Source organism: Giraffa tippelskirchi, chromosome 14 (assembly GCF_054371585.1).
Source record: "Giraffa tippelskirchi isolate mGirTip1 chromosome 14, T2T-mGirTip1v1.2.pri, whole genome shotgun sequence".
In the NCBI taxonomy this organism is placed as follows: Eukaryota; Metazoa; Chordata; class Mammalia; order Artiodactyla; family Giraffidae; genus Giraffa; species Giraffa tippelskirchi.
In genome coordinates, this window is record NC_137288.1 from 71196290 (window position 1) to 71216177 (window position 19888).

The 19888-nt window shown below is 46.4% G+C and overlaps 1 protein-coding gene across 25 annotated transcripts in view; it reads right to left on the reverse strand.

The window, feature by feature from the left end:
• RNF152 (ring finger protein 152) overlaps positions 1-19888 on the reverse strand; it is a 71556-nt gene that overhangs the window by 19245 nt on the left and 32423 nt on the right. For 3 of the 25 annotated variants that reach the window (XM_081563374.1, XM_081563375.1, XM_081563382.1), the window contains 2 exons: positions 16258-16301; positions 15556-15638 (listed from right to left, as the gene is read on the reverse strand). The exons of 11 other annotated variants lie outside the window; for them this stretch is intronic. The gene's annotated coding sequence lies outside the window, so the exon portion shown is untranslated. Of the gene's footprint in view, positions 1-13987; positions 14782-15555; positions 15639-16141; positions 16302-19296; positions 19403-19888 lie in introns of those variants that run through there. 11 more of the 25 variants (XM_081563377.1, XM_081563373.1, XM_081563385.1 and 8 more) reach the window with 8 other exon arrangements.

The window sequence follows — 19888 nt, forward strand, 5'->3', positions numbered from 1 at the left end:
TCTCACTAGCCATTAGCTGATGTAGGTCATGGGAATCAGATTACATTGGTTTATTGAGACAGCCAGTCTATTTCAGAAAATAATTCTCTAATGCTCTCAAAACACTGAGTAAGTTAAAAGAAGGTCAAATTTAACCTAAGTCAAAAGGAGGGAAGAGGGAGCAAAGCCTTAAGGAAATTCAAATGTAAGGTGATTCACAAGGAACCACTGCTATACCTGCAAACTCAATCCAACTTCCACCAGAGTTCCTGTCCTTCAAATGGTCACTTGAACTGTTGGAACTGCTCGTTTTCCAGTCTAGTGGAAAATCAACGAGACTACAGAACCAGACTCACACACAATACAGTTTCCTGAGGAAGCCATTCTACAGCTGACACCACTGCACACGAGCGCTGTCTATGATTCTAGCCCGTTTGTTTTTCTTTAGCTGACGGGCTCTCGGGGCCAAAAGGACTATGCATTTTTAAAATGCCATCTATCCCCGAAGCTGGATTATAATAAGCAGATAAAGAGACAGGAACATTGTGAAAACAATTTGAAGAGATTTTTCTTTCTGTCCATCAATCCAGAATGGGGAAACACATCATCCAGGTGACCCTTTCCAATCATGGCTACTTTCAAAATCTGATTGCCATTTGCGTTAAAAAAAATCAACTTTATCCACAAGATAAAGTATCAAATACACTGGGAACACCAACTCCTTTTATCTTGAATGTGGTTAGCAAAATGCTCATGCAAAACTGCTCCATTCCACAAAAATCAGCAAGTCATCATTCATGCGATCAGCCGTCCACTGATTTATTTAACACCCACTATGCGCCAGGCACTGGAGCAGATGATGCGGCCTGTGGGTACGTATCCAATCTTCTTTCTGTCGTGCTTGGCTTGAAGCCCACACTCCAGCCACTCGGAGGCACTTGCGTTTCTCCAAAAGCTAATTCCTCTCTCACTGCTGAGCTTTTGCACACGCATCATTCTCTTAGCTTGGGGTGCTGTCCCTCCCTCTTTCAGTAGGGCAACACTCAGCCCAAATGTCCACCACCAACTCCAAGAAACCTCCCCTCATCTTTCCACCTGGGTTAGATGCTTCTCTGCGTTCTCTAAGGAGCCCTTTTTATAATGATCATACTTTACTTACTTGTGTCTGCCCCACTGGAAAGGGAGTTCCTCAAGGGCAAGAATCTACACACACCCCATATTTGGCCACCTGAGGGGTTCAATGGCCTCTCCTTTACCTGCCTCTTCTCCAACCGGAATGAATACCCTAAGGACAAGACCTGATCTTGTATTCTTTCCTTAGTATCTAGGCAATGGCTGGCATTCAGTGAATGCTCAATAAATACTTGTAAAATGAATGAAGCCTAATTGAAATCAGGTCATGTTTGAAAAATTAAGGATACAGGGTCACCAGTATATGTAGGCAGTTCAGAAACCATGACCATGATTGGATTCACGCGTTAACAGGATGCTTGCATTTCCTCTTCCCAGAATGGTGAGAATGGTGAGTTCACTGGAAAAGAAAGTTACTATGTTGGTAACTAAACTCGGACATTAAACTTGTACTTCAACAAAATAATTTAAATCTATGCCTCATAATGTCCACCGGAGGCTGAACAAATGAATTTCTGGGGTATGTGGTTCGGAGGTAAATATCTGCAAAAGCTCCTTGGGTGATTGTGTCGTCAACTAAGGGCCCAGAGCCACTGAAAAGTCCTTATTCTAACTAAAAAAGGGCTCTAATAATCTACCCCTAAACAGGCACTACGACCCAGATAATCACGATGGTGTGACCACTCACCTAGAGCCAGACATCCTGCAATGTGAAGTCAAGTGGGCCTTAGAAAGCATCACTATGAACAAAGCTAGTGGAGGTGATGGAATTCCAGTTGAGCTATTTCAAATCCTCAAAGGTGATGCTGTGAAAGTGCTGCACTCAATATGCCAGCAAATATGGAAAACTCAGCAGTGGCCACAGGGCCGGAAAAGGTCAGTTTTCATTCCAATCACAAAGAAAGGCAATGCCAAAGAATGGTCAAACTACCGCACAATTGCACTCATCTCACATGCTAGTAAAGTAATGCTCAAAATTCTCCAAGCCAGGCTTCAGCAATACATGAACCGTGAACTTCCAGATGTTCAAGCTGGTTTTAGAAAAGGCAGAGGAACCAGAGATCAAATTGCCAATATCCGCTGGATCATCGAAAAAGCAAGAGAGTTCCAGGAAAACATCTATTTCTGCTTTATTGACTATGCCAAAGCCATCTATTTCTGCTTTATTGACTATGCCAAAGCCTTTGACTGTGTGGATCACAATAAACTGTGGAAAATTCTGAAAGAGATGGGAATACCAGACCATCTTACCTGTCTCTTGAGAAACCTGTATGCAGGTCAGGAAGCAACAGTTAGAACTGGACATGGAACAACAGACTGGTTCCAAATAGGAAAAGGAGTACGTCAAGGCTGTATATTGTCACCCTCCTTATTTAACTTATATGCAGAGTACATCATGAGAAACGCTGGGCTGGAGGAAGCACAAGCTGGAATCAGGATTTCCAGGAGAAATATCAACAACCTCAGATATGCAGATGACACCACCCTTATGGCAGAAAGTGAAGAAGAACTAAAGAGCCTCTTGATGAAGGTGAAAGAGGAGAGTGAAAAAGTTGGCTTAAAGCTCAACGTTCAGAAAACTAAGATCATGGTATCTGGTCCCATCACTTCATGGGAAATAGATGGGGAAACAGTGGAAATGGTGTCAGATTTTATTTTGGGGGGCTCCAGAATCACTGCTGATGGTGACTGCGGCCATGAAATTAAAAGACGCTTACTCCTTGGAAGGAAGGTTATGACCAACCTAGATAGCATATTTAAAAGCAGAGACATTACTTTGCCAACAAAAGTCTGTCTAGTCAAGGCTATGGATTTTCCAGTGGTCATGTATGGATGTGAGAGTTGGACGGTGAAGAAAGCTGAGCGCCAAAGAATTGATGCTTTTGAACTGTGGTCTTGGAGAAGACTTTTGAGAGTCCCTTGGACTGCAAGGAGATCCAATCAATCCATCCTAAAAGAGATCAGTCCTGGGTGTTCATTGGAAGGTCTGATGTTGAAGCTGAAACTCCAATACTTTGGCCACCTCATGCGAAGGGTTGACTCATTGGAAAAGACCCTAATGGTGGGTGGGATTGGGGGCAGGAGGAGAAGGGGACGACAGAGGATGAGATGGTTGGATGGCATCACCGACTCGATGGACATGGGTTTGGGTGGACTCCAGGAGTTGGTGATGGACAGGGAGGCCTGGTGTGCTGCAATTCATGGGGTCGCAAAGAGTCGGACACGACTGAGCGACTGAACTGAAACAGGCACTCTTTAACACTGCTCTTGAGAGAACAAATCAGTAGGAGGGGAATGTGTCATTATCTATAAAGCTACTTATGACCTTACCTTCAACCCAGTATTTCCACTTTTAAATATTCACTCTGAAAATACACCTCTAAAATACAAAATAACATGTTCACATGGTAATTCATTCATGTCATTATCTGCAACACAAATACGCTGGGGAAAAGTCATCTAAATTCCCATTCATGGAAACGAATTGGTGTCTGTTCCCCAGGGAGTGCCACGTGGCCGTACAAAAGAATGGGAAAGATGCTATGAACTGCTTTGGATGAAGTGAAGAGAAAGCAAGGTGAAAGAGTAAGAAGGAGAGTAAAAATATATATTTTTATTGCTCATTTACTTGCTTATTTCTACACAAATAAAAGAATAAATTCACTAATGTAAACGGTCATCAGTAAGTGGACAGGTGGTGACGGAGAGGAAGGGCGCGGGCTGCAGGCTCTCAGTGCATCTTCTGTACGGTTGTGACTCTTTGGTCACATAGACATTTCACACATCCCACAAAATAGTTAAATCAAAGGAGATCGGGGTAAAAGTCAACACTAAAATTAAGTATAAACAGAAACAAGTGAACTGATTGCAGATGGACAGCACAGCTACATTCAATAACTATTGAACATAAACACTTAGCACACTCTTAGTGGGGTATATTCTTTACTAGTAATAATAATAATGATGATGATGATGATACCTGCCAAGCAATTTTGAACTTTACTTAATTGGTTTGTTGTTGGTATTGATGCCAGTGTAGTAGAAATTCTGAAACTATTTTGTGTAGTACATGCTAATACAAATAAGCAACTATATTGATGTTGTTAGGAAAGAAGGTTTTCACACTGTGGGAAAAGGGGATATAAAAAAATACTGAAACCAAGGCAGGTAAAAAGGAGTCAGTTGTGCTGAATATAAATTGGAACCACAGGCATACAATCACAATTTAAAATAGTATACATGCATTTCTAAGTTTCGTCCGCTGTAAAAGTCTAGAAACAATGACCGTCCAGTAACAATGAGCATGTTTCAATCCTTGATCTTGGTTTCTAAATTCTATTTCTCACTAAAAAGAACCTGAAATCCTTGGGAAATGGCTGATTTCAGGTCCAGGGCAGAGAAAATACAAAGTGAGCCTGGATCATCCCATAGTGCCATCAGGTAAGAGCGATGGGGGTGTGTCAGAAACCACAAGGGTTAGCCTGAAGTGCTCAAACTGTGTTGCAAACCTGGCAACTTCTGAACATGGAAAAGAACGACCATCTAAATGTTTGTATCTCCCTGAAACTGAAGCTCTAAACCCAATGTGATGGTGCTTGAAGGTGGGGCCTTTGGGGGTAATTAGGTTTAGATGAGGTTGTACAAGTGGATCCCTCATGATGGGATCAATCCTTTCTAAGAAGAGGAAGATGCTAGAGCGTTGTCTCCAAGTGAGGACAGTGAGAAAGCAGAAGTCACTGGACCAGGAAGAGAGCACTCACCAGGAACTGAACCTGCCCAGCCCTTGACCTTGAACTTCCCTGCCTCCAGACTGTGAGAAATAATTATTTGCTGTTCACGCCACCCAGTCTATGGTATACTGTTACAGCAATTCAAGATAACTAAGACAAAGTAACATTTTACAAGACATTGAATTATAAAAATGATCTGTGACTCCACAGTGATGCTCAAATGGAAAACAAACAAAAATACAGAAAGAGAAGGTGAAAGAAAGAGAGGAGTTAGGGAGGAAGACTGTTGTTTTATAACTGACAAGTGCTAATTTATAGATGAAAAAACCACTGATTAAACCTAAAGAACACCATTTTCCCATCTCCAACAGAGTGACGATCTAGGCAAGTCCACCAACAGACACTAAAAATCACTGGGTGAAAGGCTGTTGAAAGACAGGGTCTTTACTTGCCTCAAAGAATCAGCGCACGGATTGCTTATTAAGTGGTAAAAAGTCGGCCTTACAGTGCACAGACCGGGCAGACAGCACCTGTAACCAAAGATCTAATTCAGCACACGTGTGTTATGGTCCTTTGGTGGTGACGCAGTGGAATATTGTTCATGGGGCACTGTACCAAAATGTCACCAACTCCCAGAGCTTACTCAAACTCACGTCCATTGAGTCGGTGATCCCATCCAACCATCTCATCCTCTATCGTCCCCCTCTCCTCCCGTCTTCAATCTTTCCCAGCATCAGGGTCTTGATGGACAGGGAGGCTGACCTTTGCCATCTTACACAACTTCAATAAACATAATGATTATCCACCTTGCTGCACAATACCAAATAACTTCCCCCTCCCCCAAATCACTTGAAAGTTTCAGACCGGAGGTCCCATTACCCTCGTGTACTCAACGTATTTCCTAATTCACTGCAGTAGGACCATTAACATCAGGAAATTAACACCGATAAACTGCCACAGACCACACCCACATTTAATCAAATGTCCTAATACAAAAGGACAGGACCCAGAGTTCCAGGCTGTATTTACTTGTCATGTTTCTTTATTCTTCTTCCATCTGGAAGAGTTCTTCAGTCTTCCCTTTCTTTTATAACCTTGACAATCTGAAGATTACCATCAATTATATTTTGTAGCACAAAACAAACAAAAGTCGTGTCCGACTCTTTGAGACTCTATCGACTGTGGCCCACCAAGCTCCTCTGTCCATGGGATTTTCCAGGCAAGAATACTGGAGTGGTTGCCATGTCCTTCTCCAGGGAATCTTCCTGACCCAGGGATCGAACCAGTGTCTCTTATGTCTCCTGCATTGGCAGGCGGGTTCTTTATCACTAGGGCCCACCTGGGAGTTTGTCTGATGTTTTCTCAGGAAGAGATTCAGGTTATATATTTTTTGGTGGGGAGAGGGGAGATATTACAGAAGCAATATTGTCATTTTCTCCTTCTATCTTAGCAAGTGATTGTATTATAGTTACTTGATCACTTGTGTCTCCCAGTTTTCTCCAAAGTAAAGTTACTCTTTAATCCCTCCTTCTTTTGTATTTAACAAGTATTTTGTGGAGAGATAGCCTGAAGCTATGTAAATCCTATTCCTTATCAAGCTTTAACCCTCTAATTTTGTTTTCACTTTAACATTTCTTTCCTGAATTAACCATTACATGATGATTACCAATGATGATTGTTAATTCTACCTTTTATTTTACATTTATTAGTATTATCTATCTTTAATAGGCTGTCTTATTTTCCTTATTTATTTTATTCATATTAGTATGGATTCCCTGATGTTATATGACTCAATGAACTGTGATCCATTACTTCTATATTTATTTTCATGCTGAAAATGACCCCGGTTTGGCTATTGGGAGCTTCTTCAACCTGACTGCTATGTCCTTTTGAAATGACCCCACATTCTTTGAGCACTTCCTGGCACAAAAAGATGCTTTAGGCTCATCTTATATTTCCCCTCCTGCAGCCCAGAATCAGATTTCTCCAAGGAGCCCATTCCTCTTAGTTGCAGAATGGCGTTTAAAAACCAAGACTTGGCTAACAGGTGTGCTCATGGCCACTGGATCTCTCTGCCCTGGGGCCCTGTTAAGTAGACACACCTAGAAAATATATGTAACCTCAGAGCTCTCCTGGAATGTTGAAAGTTTTGCTCCTATGAAGTAGAAAATTCTCAACATCAGTCAAGTCTCCTAGAATCCTGCAGCCTGAACTGGTCTGTCTCTTCTCTGTAACCCACAACCCCAAGGACCTGAGCCTACAAAGTGGTGTCCTGTCTCTCACAGCTCCCCCTCCTCTTCCAAAGCCTCACACTCTGGGGTCTGGAGCCGCCTAGCTCCACCTGATGAGTCGGTCTTGGTCTCACTCTTAGGCATATACTGTTTGCTTCTAACTCCTTGACTTCACGGGCAAACTTTCAGAGTCCCTGGGTCCCAGGCAGCCTGAGACCCAGGCTTGCACTGAACACAACTCCATTCCAGCTTCCAGAAGCCAGCATCTCAGCCACCTGTTTGCTTCAACCCTCGTTGAAAATCAGCACCAAAAAGTATTTTAATTCTTAATTGTAATCCACCTTAAACCTACATTAGGGGCTTCCCTGGTGGCTGAGAAGGTAAAGAATCTGCCTGCAATGCAGGAGACCCAGGCTCGATCCCTGGGTCAGGAGGATTCCCCTGAAGAAAGGAATGGCAACCCACTCCAGTATTCTTGCCTGGAGAGCTTCATGGACAGTGGAGCCTGGCGGGCTACAGTCCCTTTGGTAGCAAAGAGTCAGACATGACTGAGTGCCTAACACTCAACCTACATTAATCTCTAATGGATGAAAAAAAAAAGCCAATTGTGAAGCAAAGTATCTTCTGGTTTGTGAGGGCAGTATTTTGGTTCCAAGGTCAGTGCTCCTCAGATAGTCCTGAGCATCTTTTCTTTCTCTACCTCTGACACCCCAGTTTTCTAAATCCCTGTTATTCCTCCCTGTACTGATCTGCGCAGCTTCTGTCCCTGGAGTCTCTGTCCTTGGAAGTCTCTGGTCCTAATGCCTACTGAGGGGGCCTGATTAAGGCTGAGGAAGACACAGAGCAGGTGAAAAAGCCATGCACAGGAAAGGCGATCGGCAGTCAGCCTCAGTCCATTTTAGGTTCCATCTTCTGCCTTTTAGAAATTCCTACAGGGTTCTCTACATGATGGATGTTTAATAACATTGTCAGGCTAACTAGCAGTGATTTCTAGCAAGTATCCATAAAAAGTCACTACGAAGGCCTATAATTTTGGCCCTTAGAGCTTTCATTTTTCCAAGGTGGGAGAGTCAGGAAATAAATATCTTCAGAACCACAATGTGATATGACAATAGCTATTAGGGCTCAAGGAACCAATATCCATGAAATAATCCCTTACCCATTAATAATAGTTACAAAATGTCATAGCCCACAACTGGGCTGTGCTGCAAATCTTACATTCTTTACTGAAGAATAAATAAAGAAGCACCAGCTGGGCCTGACTTTTCTTAGCGTGAAACAGTAAGGTCTTTGTTACTATCACTGCAAACACGAATCCATGAATTCTGAGTCAAGGCCTCCCTTTTCTAGCCTAATGATTCTCAGTTTTCGAGGGTTACAAACGATTTTGAAAAAGTAATGAACGGTACAGATCCCTCCGTGTCTGAGGAGGTAGAGACGCAGAAAAATACACGTAAGCGCACAAACAGAACCGCGTCTACAGCTTCACGGAGTTTGATCGCTGAAGCCCCAGGTAAAGAACACCCTAGGCCGCGACTTCTCAGACTTCAATGTGCCAATGAATCACCAAGGCTGCTTTGAGCGGCTATGTTCTAGAACAGAAATGAACACACTTTTTTCTGTACAGGGAGAGATGGTAAATTCTTTAGGTATTGTGGATCTTACTGTATCTGTTACAACTATTCAGCTCTGCTATTGTAGCAGAAAGCAGCCATATATAATAAGCAGCCATATACAACACAGTGCCTGTGTTCTAATAAAACTTTATTTATAGAAACAGGAGTCAGGCTGGATTTGTCCCAAGGGCTGCACTGGAAGGTATTACTTCAAAGTCAGAACAAAGACGGTAACAGCAAATCACAAAACTCAACTCAGGTATTTTTTTTAAGGGTTCACATTTATTTTTACCACAAATTTTGTCATATTCAGTCTGCTATTTACTTACGCAGCAATTCCCATTCTACATTTCTTCCTACTGAACAATGTGTTATGAACAAGCCATTGTTCCATTTTCCAACTGACACAGTAAGGATCAGAATAAGTCCACATCATAAACATTTCCTGAAAGACCTTCTGTGGCCCGGTTCTCTGACTCGCAGCGAAGTTCTGTTAATTGACAGCCGACCACGCGCGCGATGTGAAAGCGGAACAGTCTCTCGTGTTCCCAGCCGCCCGCTATTTCTCTGTTGTCATTTCTTTAACAAGCCTGGCAGCTGTCAGACTCAGGCCAAGAGTCACAGGGCTGTGTCTCCCTGGAGACTTGTTTTCATAAAAATTAGGACCCACAGGCGGCTCCTCTCCGGCCGATCCTTCCTTCGTGGCAAAAGGTTAAACGCATGACTACGTCACCCAGTCACTTTGCTTCCTGATAGGCTCTGGACAGATCTGAATGGGTGTCCTGAACATCCATCAAGCACAACCACCCGACTCAGAACAGAAGTGGGTTAGGTGGGTTTTCCTCCCAAGTGTCCTGCATTTTAAAGCTCAGACCTGGCTAGGTGCTGGCCGACCGGCTACTGAAAGGATGGAAGAGTGGCTCACGTGGGCTTGTACCAGGGGAACGTGCATAACCATTTCTGAGTGATTGGTAAGACTATTTTCTTTAGAACTCATGCATACGGCCACAGAAAAACCAGCTCCAGCCAGAAATGACTTAGGTTCCCAGTGTGTTTCCAGCCACTTCTATTGGTTTCTCAAGTCAAGCCTCACCGAATTAGACATCAGCCTCCCTCAGGAACGCCGCTGTGGCACAGAAAGCCCCATGTGGCATTCTAGGCGTCTAACAAGCACAGGAAGACTCAACAGAGCACGAGTGAGGTTATCATTTCGTATGAAAGCCAAAGTCAAATTCACGAGCAAATGTCTTTTACAAAATCCCAACTAATTCAAAGAGTTACCAGGAACAGAACACTGGAAATAATAAAAATGATCCCCTACCGCCACCCTTCACATGGCAGAGGCTGTCCATCGGCACGGCCTGGTGAGATAAACCACACTCGCTCTGGTGGGGTCTGCGTACTGGTTTTGCTATTCGGTGTGAGAAGCATGTTTGGGTCTGTGGCATATTCACAGCAGAACATTTTACCTGGAAGGGAAGCTTCCTTTTCTAAACTCCTGGCACACACAGTCCACCAAATGACTCATCTCGCATCTACCCAGTAACTCTGGAGGGTTATGAGGAATAAGAGGAATAAAGAACTCCAATAATATTTTTTTTAAAAAAAAGGAGTAATGAAAGCATGGGTCTGTGGGTCATATGTGCTTAAAACTTCTATCTCCAAGGAGAGCAGTAAGATGCAGTGAAAATTGTTTTCTCAAGGGAATTTGCAAAATGCATGTTATCCTAATTTTTAAAGCTCTGATGACAGCTTTAGATATTCACAACGGCCTTGCAAAAAGGCATTTATTCACCTACTCACCCTAGTGATGAAGAATTTATGCAGGGCAAGTAACAAAGGGCCTATTTCATTCATTTTATTCCCTCTATTCCTCCCAGGAGCCAGAAGTGGATCTGAGGGCAGAACGATGTTGGTGACATGGTAGGATTTTTATGCCAGGAGAGAGTCTGGGTTAAGAAGACTTTCTTGTTCATTTACAGGGGTGACTCCTCTGGCCGTGCTGTGGAGGAAGGGAAATGCTAGGGATGTGAGATAAAAGTCAGTGAACAATGAAGTCAGCTCAGACAACCAGATATCTTGCCAAGCCCACATGCCAGCCCCATGCCAGCGGGGCATACAGAGCTTGCCCTCCAGGCCGCCACCCAAACCAGCCGAGCCACCTAGGAGCTTCTGTGCTAGAAAACGTCAACCTTTCCTCTAATTAGGCACTGAAATTTGACATTTACAGTCAAAAAGTTTTCTTCCCTCATGACAGGTTCTGACAGTTTGTCTATCATCTCACCTTACATGGGTAGATACATTTACCTGTACTTCTGCACGCCCAGTTTGGGTGACTACGCCCTAAGCACTCACACACCCTACTCTTCGTGACACTGGCTTCCCAAAGCAGAGGCAGCTGGGCTGCCAGACTTCCCAATTAAAACCGTCTGCTAATAGTCTGTGCATATGGGAACCTGACCACTGCTGTTGTTTAGCCCCATGAAAAACGGAAAGTGTTGATCGTTGAGTCATGTCCAACTTTTTGCAACCCCACTGGAGTGGGTAGCCATTCCCTTCTCCAGGGGATCTTCCCGACCCCAGGAATTGAACTGGGGTCTCCTGAATTGTAGGCAGATTCTTTATCGTCTGAGCCACCAGGGTAGCCCATTTAGTCTCGAAAGCCTGCTCAAAAATTTAGCCAATGCACACTTTATAATTCTCAAACCAACAATGTTGGGTCTTATCCTTGGCTTTTTCCTAAACCTTTTTTAAAAATCCCCAAAGACTATCTTGAAAAGTGGCAACAACATCATGAAGTAAAAATAACCAAAGGTACAAGGATCAGTTTGTACCCGGGTGGACCACTTCCATCTACCCCTTCTCCCCGCCTCCCACCCGCTACACCCGCACAATCTCATTTAATCCAGTCTCAGCCCAACCTCAGGCCTTGCTTGGTGTTGTTCCTACTGCAAAGAGCCTTTTCACCATCTCCTTGGCTGGACACCTCTTCGGCGGAGAGGTTGAGGTGGGGTGAAAGGTGGTCCCAGAACACATACACACTCTCGGAGCACCGCCTTCCCCTGCCCGTCACACTTCTCCCATGTCATTCCTTACGTGACGTTTGCAGGAATGGAGGCCCCCTGAGGATCAGTAACATCACCTCATCAGTAGGAAGGCAGACAAATCGAGGTACTGACGTCCAGGAGCACTGAACTGTGCAAAGAGAGAACTCAGTTTGGACCGAGCTGGGGCCCCTGGACTTTGGAAATGCACTATTCAGAGTCGGAAACTCAACTTTTCGACTCATCAGTGTCAGGCCTCCTGCAAGTCATTCGCCCTCACTGATTTCAGTTTCCTCATCTGATAAGCAAAAACACCCACACCTATCTCAAAATGTTGCTCTGAGGATTAAACGGGTGAGGAAGGTACCCAGTGGCCAGCCTGTAACAGCTGCTCAAGAAACACTGGTGCTTTTCCCCGATGCATCGTCTAACTTTACTTAAGGAGCAACGGTGACATTGGCAACAAGAAAACAGAACCTTCAGAAATAGATAAAAAGAAAGAAGTGCGTGGAGGGGAGCAGAAGGAAGACAACAGAATAACACTAAAAAGCAGAAACATGCCTTAAAGGGCAGCAAAAGCATTAACACACCAGCAAACAGGCTTCGCTGAAAGAGTGCTTTCCATTTGCCGAAGGCCTGCTTTTGTGGCTGGCTTGAACCCCTCTGCTTGATGGCATAACACACAGCGTTGCTCTAAAAAGGTTTGGTGTCGTTATAGTCAGGCTGCTAAAACAGTGCCAAAAGTCTCTTGGCTCAGAACAAATTCCCACAAGTGTCCTGAATCTGTTAACTACACAAAGATGGTTTTGCATCAATGGAAAATATAGGCATTGCATATTCTGCCTTGAGGCTTACTCTCGAAATCACTACAGCCATGGTGTAAACATTTCTTTTTCTTAAAACATACCTCAGAGGAAGCCAGCCACCAAGGGTGATATAATTTGAAACGAAAAACTGCCATTCAAAGATGGACAACAGTCACATCTGAGTTCACCACTGGGGTTTCTCATCGACTTCGCACGGAATGGAATTCTTGCCCCCGCCCCCAACTCACCCACAAACCTGCTCTCTCCACAACCCTCCCCATCTCTACTGACTCTGCGTCCCCAGAACAGCTCCATCCTTCCAGCAGCTCAAGCCAAAACCCTCAGCATCCTCTGGGTTGCCTCTCTCGGATACGCCTCATATTCCATCTGCGCCCCTCGCTTCATCTTTTTAAGAAGGTCCTAATTCTACTGTCTGCTCCACCGCCCCCACGTGGGTCCAAGCTCCCACCCCCCTCACCTGGCACGTTGGTCCTGTCGGGTCCTGTCCCCTTCTTCACCCCTGCCGCCTGCTCCCAGTCCCGCATCCAGAGGAATGTTAGCTGCTTAGTCCTGTTCCACTCTTTGCAACCCCATGGATTCTAGCTCGCCAGGTTCCTCTGTCCACGGGATTCTCCAGGCAAGAATACTGGAGTGAGTTTCCATGCCCTTCTCCAGGGGATCTTCCCCACCCAGGAATCGAACCCAGGTCTCCTGCATTGCAGGTGGATTCTTTACCATCTGAGCCCCCAGGGAAGCCCAAACGGCGTGACAACAAAAGTCAGAGCAAGGGCTTCCCTAATGGCTCAGTGTCAGCCTGCGGATGCCGGAGACACAGGTTCAATCCCTAGTCAGGGAAGATCCCACATGCCTTGGGGCAACTAAGGCCGTGCGCCACAACTATTGAGCCTGTGCTCCAGAGTCCAGGAACTGCAATTTCCGGAGCCCACGCACCACAACCACAGAAGCCTGAACGCTCCGGAGCCACCGCACTGAGAAGCCCGCGCAGCGCGACAGAGCGCAGACCCGCCCTCTGCAACGGGGAAAAGCCCGTGCCGCCAGAGATCCAGCACAGCCAAAAATAAATAAATAAAAATTTTTAAAAAAGTCAGAGGAAGTTGCAATAGCCACCTTCCAGAAGCCCCACAAGAGCCACTCGTGCGAGAAGTAAAACCCAAGCTCTTTCAGCGCCCAGAGGACGCCGGGCCTCCTGACCCCATCATGCGCTGCGGCCCCTTGCCCACCCTACTCCCTCCGCCCCGGGGGGCCCTGCCCTCTGCCTAGACTTCCCTAGATGCACACGTGTCTCCCCTCCGCGGCTCCCGCAGGTCTGTGTACAAAGTCCCCTTCTTAGACAGCCTCCTCTGCCAGCCTGTTCAGAGATTCCAACGCTCCCAGCATCCCCTCTCCCCCTCTTTGGTTATTTTTCCCCAGACACATACCACTTTCTAACACTTTATGTAAGTTATTTATTTGGTTTTGCATGGCGTCTAAGCCCCAGAACATGAGTTCCCTGTACATCTTACTTGGTATCGCAGCATCCAGGACCATGCTGAGCACACCGGAGACTGGACTAAAACACTGCTTCAGGGCTTTTGTCACATCAGCCAACTAAAGTCCGAGGAGGCAGCAGGAAAAACAGGTTCCCGTGTCTCTCTCTGTCCCATCACACTAGTTAGTTTCCAGATTTTTGGACACTTTGCAGGAAATACCATTGCTTCCACATTTTTTCTGACCACTAATAATGGCACCACGTTTGAAGGACCCATACCTTCTATGTCACATATAGGCAAAGAAAAAAGTTAATACCACTCCGTGACCATCATCTTCCCCCAAAGAAAGCTGGAAGTCAGTGACAGAGCAGTGAGCCACACCCACATTCTGTTTAACACACAGTGACGTGTCCGTGTATGGCCGAAGCTGGACATGGCTGCATTTTCCTAAGGAGAAGAGAGTTAAGGAAGGGGCTGTGCAGGGTTAGGGTTCTACCAAAACCCCCGGGGCTCAGCATCCGTGGGAGACCCCGCCTCCGGGGCTGAAGGGTGGCAGAAGTGTGCTGTCAGCAGTCTCGGGAAACGCCTGGCATGTAGTCTCCCAGCAGCAGAGAGAGGCAGGGACACCAGGCTCAGTGCAGCCAGGAGAAGCGTTCTGACTCCTCTCTTCTCTTGTCCTTCCGCCTCCTGCCAGCGGCCCGGCTCAACCTCAAGCCAGAGGGCAAGGGAGCCCAGATGATGCAGCCCAAGAATCTGGGAAGATCAGAGAATGATCTGGAGGGACGAAGGGGGAAAGCCCAGCATACCCGTGTTAGCCCATGGCTATCCTGGAGTCTGGTCCAGGGGAGAGCATGGACGGGTGGCTTGAGCTTTCCGCACCTCCTCTCACTGTGAGCTGCTGACCCACTAGGACTTGGGAGCCAAGTCTTTGGAGGGAAGTCCTGTCTTTGGAGGGGGTGGGGGCTGTTCAGTGGCTCATAACCTGAGCACTAAGTCCCTTATCCAAAGCAGACGGTCTCCAGCACCCAACACACGAACACTGAGAAGGAACTGCTATGTGGTATGGCCAGAGAGTTTCCTTTTTAGAAAATCTCCATTCCTTCCACCCTGACGTTTACCCTGAAGAATCCCCTGGACCCATGACTATAGTCCCAAGAGCCCTGCTCTCTCTTCCAAAGTTATTTCAAATGCAGAGTAAGTGACCAGTCACTGGGCAATTAGAGAAAATGCCCACAAAGTTCCAGGGCCATTCACAGCCCCTCCCGACAGCCACGCAAAGGGACTTCTGAGCAGATGCCAAAGCCCGTGCAGTTTTCCAAAACGGGAAAAAAAGAAAAGGAAGCTTTAGAAATGAATCCAAATTGAAAATTCGTAAACCTCTGACTTAAGATGACCCAAAGCAAAACAGATCTCTCTGTCATCCGCGCAGCAGAACCACTGTAGGCTGTGCAACTGGGTAGACTGAGTCTCCATCAGACGAGGTGGAGGAGCGCCTGGCTGCTGGTTTCAGTTCTATCAATGACTTACTTTGAGACCTCAGGCAATCCACAGTTTCTCAGCAGCTCCATGTCCCTAACTCCAAGATAAATATGATGCTTCCTCATTCAAACCTGTCAGGGACAAATTGAGGTGAGTTAGCTAATACATCCTTCCTGTCTCCTTCAGAGGATCTTTGTTCCCAACCTCCTAACTGTGGACTTTGTCCCCAGGCAATAATACAGCAATGGGGAAAGCCAGTCTGAATCAGACTCATCTGGAAATAAAATGCTAGACCCTTCACTGATGAGCCATTTGAACTTGAACAATACATCCAACCCTGCCGTGCCTTAGTGCCCCTTCTCTGTAAAAAGTGAAAACTAAGAAAGCACGACCTCATACGACTGCTGGGCGATACCATGAGAGCACGCCCAGGACACTGTCCGGCACGGAATAACCACTCGAAAGCAAATGTGATCATCGCAATCATTACCATCATTATCGTTCTCCTTATCATTTTTCATAAGCACCTCTAAGTGAGTCTGGTGAAAGTACAAACTTTCCTTGAGAATTCTCTAGAAATTTTCTGTCCTTAAAATAATTCTCTTCTGGAAAAGCAGAGTTGAAAATAACATACACAGTTGTCGTGATCCCACCAAACTTGATTAGCAGCTCTAATCACTAACGAAACCCAAGTTGCTGAAAAGCAGGACCAAGCTCCATAGGCTTGATTACAGCACAAGAAATTCATACCGAGGAAAATCTTGGGAAAAGAAGACTTCGTTTAAGACCATTTTCTATGAAAAAAAGATAGAACTCATGTCAGTAAGGGAAATCTGTTTGTGAATGGTATCTAAAAAAATAAGTTATAAACAATTTCATAAATCATAAAACACCCAAGTGCTTCTCTGAGCTCAGGGACCTGGTGCAAGCTTCCTGAAGCTCCCACATGGCATCTGCACCCACCCCTCATCCATGAGGTCTCCTGGTCTCCAGGGATCTCTATCTGGGCAGGGGCCAGGGACCCCAACAGCTGGCACAGCATCTAGCAAATGGAGATGCCTAATCACCCGTCTGCTTTGACACATGACTGACCAAACAGCTAATCAGATCCGAGAATCACGTCCACTCCCGGGGACCACCTGGAGCATGAGCAATGGGCCAACAACCTTCCTCTGCCCTGTTCCCTAAGGTTCCCGACGGCCACCCGTGATCATGAGAAACAGCCCTTTCTCAGATCCTCAGCTGCCTCCCTCTCTCCCTCTTATAAGGAAGCTGGTTAGTCGCTAACTCGTATACGACTCTTTTGCGACCCCATGGACTGTAGCCCACCAGGCTCCTCTGTCCATGGGATTTCCCAGGCAAGAATACTGGAGTGGGTTACCAGGGGATCTTCCCAACACAGGAACCGAACCCACATCTCCAGGACTGGCAGGCAGGCTCTTTACCACTGAGCCACCAGGGAAGCCTTATAAGGACCCTGTGATTACACTTGCTGTTCAGTCGCTCAGTGGTGTCCAACTCTTACTCAGATAATCCAGGGTAATCTTTCCATTTCCATACCCTCAATCACCTCCACAGAGTCCCTTTTACAATGTAAGGCAACATTCATGGGTTTCAGAGATTAGAACAAGGACGTCTCTGGAGGCCAACATTCAGTCTGTCTGAGGGGCCCGTGTCACCGCCATCACCCCTCAGCCCACCCCTCTGCCCACCATCGTCACCTTTCAATGGAAACTGGGGCTCAAGGTTGCATGCCTCACCCGGGTTCCCCGTCTGCAATGGGGCTGAATTCAAACCTGATCTCATCACTCCAAGCCCCACTTCTTTCAGCCACTCCTGGTGCTTCCCCAGATAAGGCCATGTTTGCGATATTATTTTCTTTTCCAGGCTCTTACCACACTGTTAGCAAGAAGTGTTTCAACTCTGCCCCAGCCATTATCACTGCTCCTCAGCCATAAATGCCAAGTGGAAATTTCCAGTTCTGTGCACCGTTGCTGGTAAGCTTGCCTCAAGTCTGACCCCTCCGTTATGGTCCAGCTAAACCAACAAGGCACTGAGGCAGCGATTCATTACACAGACTCCACCGTAACAACTATCGGAGAGATCGTTCTCACAAGAAAGTCTATGGGAGAGGAGGACTTCCTTGGTGGTCCAATGATTAAGACTTCGCCTTCCAACATGGAGGGTGTGGGTTCGATCCCTGGTCAGGGAACAAAGATCCCACATCCTTCATGACCAAGCTACCAAAACATAAAACGGAAGCAATAGTATAATAAATTCAGTAAAACTTAAAAAAAAGAATGTATATGGGCAAGGGAGCCAGCTCTCAGTTTTAAAGGAGGAAAACAATCTGAACTTGCTAAAGCTGAAGCTCCAATACTTTGGCCACCTGATGTGAAGAGCTGACTCATTTAAAAAGACCCTGATGCTGGGAAAGATTGAAGGCAGGAGGAGAAAGGGATGACAGAGGATGAGACGGTTGGATAGCATCGGACTCAATGGACATGAGTTTGAGCAAACTCCAGGAAATGGTGAAGGACAGGGAAGCCTGGCGCGCTGCAGTCCATGGGGTCGCAGAGTCGGACACGAATGAGCAACTGAACCACAGCAAGAAGACCTACACACACCAGCAACAGTCTCAAGTAAAGCTTATAACGAAGGACTTCCACTTCTAACCTCCGTGTTCGAAACAATCTATTTAGAAAATACAGAAAACTGTCCCCTTGGTGATCCACGGTTCCTAGGATCCACGGTTCCTTTCTCTCTTTCTCTCAAGTGAGAGAACTAGAGAGGGCTGAAAGTGAAAGTGAAAGTCACTCAGTCGTGTCTGACTCTTTGTGACTCCATAGACTATACAGTCCATGGCGTTCTCCAGGCCAGAATACTGGAGTGGGTAGCCTTTCCCTGCTCCAGGGGATCTTCCCGACCCAGGAATCGACCCGGGGTCTCCAGCACTGCAGGCAGATTCTTTACCAGCTGAGCTCTCAGGGAAGCCGTCAGAGAGGGCTGAGGGGGTGGGATTTGGAGCCCCATGGCTGGTCCCCTGGTGCTCAGTGTGACTGCAGCTGGGTCATCAGCATATTCTAACACCGTGAAGCCTGGGATCTCCCATCCCCTCCTCTCACTGGCTCATCACAGAGGAGAGAACCTGATGCTGAATCATAGGCACTTTAACAATGGGAGAAAATAAACAAGCCAAGCAAATCTCGCTGCCAAGCTTATACCTTGCCTGTGTCTGTGTTCAATCTAATGCGAAAATGGTGGTGAAGAAAAAGAAAAAATCAATGTTGCATTGCATCAGAATGCAACTGGTATAGCATCAGCAAGCTACATGATTTTCCTAAGAGAACTCATTGTCTCTGTCCCCGAAACTATAAAACAGCAGCAAAACAGGGCTTGTAAACGTCATGTGGAAGAATTCAGACCACAGTGGTAAAGAATCCTCCTGCCAATGCAGGAGACGTGAGAATCTCAGGTTCGATCCCTGGGTCAGGAAGATCCCCTGGAGGAGGAAATGGCAATTCCAGGATTCTCGCCTGGAAAACTCCATGGACAGAGGAACCTGGTGGGCTCCAGTCCACAGGGTCACAAAGAGTCAGACATGACTGAGCGACTGAACAGACAGGCACACACACCTCCTAGGGACTCCTTACCCCGTACTTTATACGACCACACAATGTTTCCAGGTTGCTCAGGAGCCCTGGGTCCTTGTCCCGACTCTGACACCGACTCACTGCAGCCACCTGCACTCACCCATCACTCAGTTTCTCTGAATCCCAGAGTTCTCACCTGTCCGGTGAAGGGGGCTGGTTAGGACAACCTCCATGGGCTCCTCCAATCCCAACTCTAAAAGCTTCCAAAGATCCATTAACAGAATTCGCTGCCTGACTTGTATCTGAAATTAGATTCTGATTGAGTTGGTGAGTAAAAAGAAGACAATGAAGCTGACGTCCGAGACTCTCAACAACTAAAAGCTGGAGAACGCATGCAAGCTGGTGAGCAAACACGGTGAAATCCACACCAAGTCCCTCTGCTGGGAAAGCTACGAAGCCTGGAGGTCCTGAGAGTTGATCCGCAGCAGGGTCTTCAATCGCGCTGCCCCTTGCACTCCGAGCCTCCCAAGTACCAACTCGGAAGGGATGGGTGAGGTGGGGGGTTATTCTCGGGACTCAGATCCCACACGAACATCGCCATTAGGGCCCTCTGGCCACTGAACATAACTTCCAAGGTCTCCCTGATCCAGGGGTTCACTGGCACCGGAGACTAGGCATCACTTTGCTACAATTTCCGCTGAAAGGGGAGGCGACCTTTGTCCTCTCGAGAGCCCGGAAAAGTAGCCACAGAAAACAGAAAGCTGATTCAAAGAGCTGTTGAGCTCTCT